Source organism: Triticum dicoccoides, chromosome 2B (genome assembly GCF_002162155.2).
Source record: "Triticum dicoccoides isolate Atlit2015 ecotype Zavitan chromosome 2B, WEW_v2.0, whole genome shotgun sequence".
NCBI lineage: Eukaryota > Viridiplantae > Streptophyta > Magnoliopsida > Poales > Poaceae > Triticum > Triticum dicoccoides.
The window spans coordinates 157,577,779-157,583,730 of NC_041383.1; positions in this window are offsets into that span (position 1 = coordinate 157,577,779).

Consider the following 5,952-nt stretch of genomic DNA (forward strand, 5'->3'; position numbering starts at 1 on the left):
TGTCCTCGTATGCAAATTCAACGAACCATGACAAGTTGTTTTTGTTTCCGACAAGTTTTGTATTTTTCTAGACTTTTCTCAGTAAGAAAATGCAAAAAAGGCTGGATTGTCGCAACGTGCGTACGGTGTCGGAAGTCATTCAGACCAGACATGGATGCCTAACATGGGCATGCCCACTTGCTTCCAAAAGTTGGGGGCATGTATGATATTTCCAAAGAAATACCATGTTCAAAGGAGAGTGTTCGAATAGGCCAGAAGGATATGTTTGGGAGCACCTAATTTCTCGACATTCCTTAAATGATCCTATTTTTCTCATGGTCTTGTATGACCAATTCAAGGCACCATGCCAAATTGTTTGACTTTTTGCCAAGTTTGGCATCTTTTCAGTTTTCTCGGTGAAAAATGCCGATTAATGTCAAAATGTGTCAAAACGTGGATACGATGTCAGAAGTCATTCAAACCAGGCATGAATGCCTCATATGTCCATGCCAGACTCTTACAAGAAGCTGGGATCATTTATCCATAGCCTAAAATATACCAGTTAGATGAGTGTATTTATAATTCCCGTCATTATAACTCAACATAAACATTTTTTTCCTAACAATTTATTGAAATTTTTCAACAATTTTGGAATTTCAAAGTGTGTATGAAAATTTTACTAACTTGAACACTTTTTCCCAAAATTATTAACAAACTATGAAAAAATGATGAAAATTTTGAACAAATATTGCAAACCACGTACTTTTTTCAAAAAATCATCAACTTTTTCGAAATGCATACATTTCTTAAATTTGTGAACAAGAAATTCGAAAATTGGAATATTTTATGAAATTCCAGAATAGTTTTTAGAATTTTAAACAATATTTGAAAACAAGAACATTTTATGTTATGCCAAACAAATTTTCAAATTTTTGAACAAGTTTCACAAAGAATAATAAAGTTCAAAATTAGAAAAATGGATTACCAAAAAGAGAAGAAAAACGAAAATAATTGCAAAAAAATAATTGCTTAGGCTCTAGAAAATAAGAAATGTTTTCAGAAAATGTTAGTATACTAGAAAAAATATTTGCAAATTTGAGTTTCTTTTTCTGTGTTTTATAATAATGCTCGCCAATTTTTAAAACTGTTTGCATTTTTATATGTTCAGAAATTTAAAAATTGTTCATGATTTCAAGAAAATGTTCACAAATTTGATAAATTATTCGTCTTTTCGAAAAAATGTCTGCAGTTTCCGAAGAATGTTGACAATTCTGAAAAATTGTTCATAGAATTTAAAAAATATTCACAAAGTCAAAGTATTTTTCATAAAAGGGGATTAGAAATTTGAAGAAAATTCTCGTTTCCAAAAGAAGTTCAAATTTTGATTTTTTTCGTATCTTGAAAAAAATCCATGTTTTCGAAAAATATTCCAAAAGATGAAAAACACATTAGTTTTTTTTCTTTTCCCTAATAATAAAGCACGGATTGAATCCGTCGGGTTCATCGTCACAATACGCTTCTTTCCGTGAATTTACGCTTTCAGTTTAATTTAAAACATACGGATTAGAGACGCTGCCGTAGACGTCACGAAGCTCGCTGGCCTGTGTGTGCACGTTGGGTAGCTGGTCTTTCCTGGCCAAGTTGCCGAGGAGCATCGTAGTGAGAAGGCAGCAGCCAGCGCAAGCTCCTCGAGCAGCGGTGGGGACTACGAGGACGTCGGCAACAAGGACTAGCCCCGGCTGGGTCTTGGCGCTATGGTGTCTCCCTCATCTATAGGGAGCGCCAATGATGGCGCCATGGCTGCTTTGATAGAGATGGACCTGTTCAACTGATAAAAGTGGACGCCGTGGGTGTCAGTGATAAGAATATCATATTTCTTCTTGACAGTAGGAAGAGGAAATTCAAAACCTCCAATAATGATAGTTGGAATTTTTCCAATAGAATTGATGCTATGAACTTGAGGTTGTTTCCTCGGAAAGTGTACCGTATGCGCATTACCATTAATATGAAAAGTGACATTGCCTTTGTTGCAATCAATAACAGCCCCTGCAGTGTTCAAAAAGGGTCTACCAAGGATAATCGACATACTATCGTCCTCGGGAATATCAAGAATAACAATGTCCGTTAAGATAGTAACGTTTGCAACCACAACAGGCACATACACACAAATACCGACAGGTATAGCAGTTGATTTATTAGCTATTTGCAAAGATATTTCAGTAGGTGTCAACTTATTCAATTTAAGTCTCTGATATAAAGAGAGAGGCATAACACTAACACCGGCTCCAAGATCACATAAAGCAGTTTTAACATAGTTTCTTTTAATGGAGCATGGTATAGTTGGTACTTCTGGATCTCCAAGTTTCTTTGGTATTCCACCCTTAAAAGTATAATTAGCAAGCATGGTGGAAATTTCAGCTTCCGGTATCTTTCTTTTATTTGTAATAATATCTTTCATGTACTTAGCATAAGGATTTACTTTAAGCATATCAGTTAGGCGCATACGCAAGAAGATGGATCTAATCATTTCAGCAAAACGCTCAAAATCCTCATCATCCTTTTTCTTGTATGGCTTAGGAGGAAAAGGCATGGGTTTCTGAACCCATGGTTCTCTTTCTTTACCGTGCTTCTTAGCAACAAAGTCTCTCTTACCATAATGTTGATTTTTTGATTGTGGGTTATCAAGATCAACAACATGTTCAATCTATACACCATTATTATTGCTAGGTTGAGCATCAACATGTACATTATCATTAAAATTATCACTAGGTTCATGTTCATCACCAGATTGTGTTTCAGCATCAGAAATAGAAATATCATTGGGATTCTCTGGTGTGCCTACAACAGGTTCACTAGAAGAATGCGAAGTTCTATCATTTTTATTTTTCTTCCTTTTAGAAGGACTAGGTGCATCCAAATTATTTCTCTGAGAATTTTGCTCAATTCTCTTAGGGTGGCCTTCAGGATACAAAGGTTCCTGAGTCATTTTACCAGTTCTAGTAGCCACTCTAACAGCAAAATCATGTTTATCATTTAATTCATCGAGCAAATCATTTTGAGCTTTAAGTACTTGTTCTGCTTGAGTGGTAACCATAGAAGCATATTTACTAATGAGCTTAAGTTCACCTTTAACTCTAGCCATATAATCACTCAAGCGTCCAATCATGTAAGCATTACTCTTTAATTCTCTACCAACATAAGCATTGAAATTTTCTTGTCTAGCCATAAAGTCATCAAATTCATCCAAGCATTGGCTAGCAAACTTAGTAGATGGGATTTCAACTTTATCATATCTATAGAGATAATTTACCTTTACTACCCGTGTCGGGTTATCAAGACCATGTGTTTATTCAATAGGTGGCATATTAAGACCATGTATTTCTTCAACAGGAGGTAAATTCTTAACATCTTCAGCTTTAATACCTTTTTCTTTCATAGATTTCTTTGCCTCTTGCATATCTTCAGGACTGAGAAATAGAACACCTCTCTTCTTCGGAGTTGGTTTAGGAATTGGCTCAGGAAGAGTCCAATTATTTTCATTAGTCAACATATTATTCAATAGCAATTCAGCTTGATCAACTGTTCTTTCCCTGAAAACACAACCAGCACAACTATCCAAGTGGTCCTTGGAAGCATCGGTTAGTCCATTATAAAAGATATCAAGTATTTCATTTTTCTTAAGAGGATGATCATGCAAAGCATTAAGTAACCGGAGAAGCCTCCCCCAAGCTTGTGGGAGACTCTCTTCTTCAATTTGCACAAAATTATATATTTCCCTTAAGGCAGCTTGTTTCTTATGAGCAGGGAAATATTTAGCAAAGAAGTAATAAATCATATCCTTGGGACTACGCACACAACCAGGATCAAGAGAATTAAACCAAGTTTTAGCATCACCCTTTAATGAGAACGAAAATATCTTAAGGATATAATAGTAGCGAGATTTCTCATCGTTAGTGAACGGGGTGGCTATATCATTCAATTTAGTAAGATGTGCCACAACAGTTGCAGTTTCAGAGCCATAAAAAGGATCAGATTCAACCAAAGTAATTATCTCAGGATCGATAGAGAAATCATAATCCTTATCAGTAACAAAGATAGGTGAAGTAGCAAAAGCAGGGTCATATTTCATTCTAGCATTCAGGGATTTCTGTTTCAGTTTAGCTAATAACTTCTTAAGATCAGATCTATCATTGCAGGCAAGAAAATCTCTAGCAGTTTCTTCATCCATAACATAACCCTCAGGAACAACATGCAATTCATACTTAGGGGGAGAACCTTCATCATCACTATCTTCAATAATATCAGTTTCAATAATTTCATTCCCTCTAACCCTAGCAAGTTGTTCTCAAGATATTCACCTAATGGCACAATAGTATCAAGCATAGAAGTGGTTTCATCATAAGTATCATGCATAGTAGAAGTGGCATCATCAATAACATGCGACATATCAGGATTCATAGCAGAAGCAGGTTTAGGTGTCGCAAGCTTACTCATAACAGAAGGAGAATCAAGTGTAGAGTTAGATGGCAGTTCCTTACCTCCCCTCGTAGTTGAGGGATAAATCTTAGTTCTTTCGTCTTTCAAGTTCCTCATAGTGACCAGTAGATATAAATCCCAAGTGACTCAAAGAATAGAGTTATGCTCCCCGACAATGGCGCCAGAAAATAGTATTGATAACCCACAAGTATAGGGGATCGCAACAGTTTTCAAGGGTAGAGTATTCAACCCAAATTTATTGATTCGACACAAGGGGAGCCAAAGAATATTCTCAAGTATTAGCAGTTGAGTTGTCATTTCAACCACACCTGGATAACTTAGTATCTGCAGCAAAGTATTTAGTAGCAAAGTAGTATGGAAGTAACAGTAACAATGGCAAAAGTAACGGTAGCAGTTTTGTAGTAATTGTAACAGTAGCAGCATTAAGTAAATAAGCAAAGCACGGTATGTGAAAAGCTCGTAGGCATTGGATCAGTGATGGATAATTATGTCGGATGCGATTCCTCATGTAATAGTTATAACATAGGGTGACACAGAACTAGCTCCAGTTCATCAATGTAATGTAGGCATGTATTCCGAATATAGTCATACGTGCTTATGGAAAAGAACTTGCATGACATCTTTTGTCCTACCCTCCCGTGGCAGCGGGGTCCTAATGGAAACTAAGGGATATTAAGGCCTCCTTTTAATAGAGTACCGGACCAAAGCATTAGCACTTAGTGAATACATGAACTCCTCAAACTACGGTCATCACCGAGAAGTATCCCGATTATTGTCACTTCGGGGTTATCGGATCATAACACATAATAGGTGACTATAGACTTGCAAGATAGGATCAAGAACTCACATATATTCATGAAAACATAATAGGTTCAGATCTGAAATCATGGCACTCGGGCCCTGGTGACAAGCATAAAGCATAGCAAAGTCACAACAACATCAATCTCAGAACATAGTGGATACTAGGGATCAAACCCTAACAAAACTAACTTGATTACATGGTAAATCTCATCCACCCATCACCGTCCAGCAAGCCTATGATGGAATTACTCACGCACGGCGGTGAGCATCATGAAATTGGTGATGGAGGATGGTTGATGATGACGACGACGATGAATGCCCCTCTCCGGAGCCCTGAACGGACTCCAAATCAGCCCTCCTGAGAGAGATTAGGGCTTGGCGGCGGCTCCGTATCGTAAAACGCGATGAAACTTTTTCTCTGATTTTTTTCTCCGCGAAAGCAAATATATGGAGTTGGAGTTGAGGTTGGTGGACGTCCAGGGGGCCCACGAGGCAGGGGGAGCGCCCTAGGGGAGGGGGCGCGCCCCCACCCTCGTGGACAGGGTGTGGGACCCCTGATATTAATTCTTTTGCCAATATTTTTTATTAATTCTGAAAAGTTGCTCCGTGGATTTTTAGGTCATTCCGAGAACTTTTATTTCTGCACAAAAGTAACACCATGGCAATTCTGCTGGA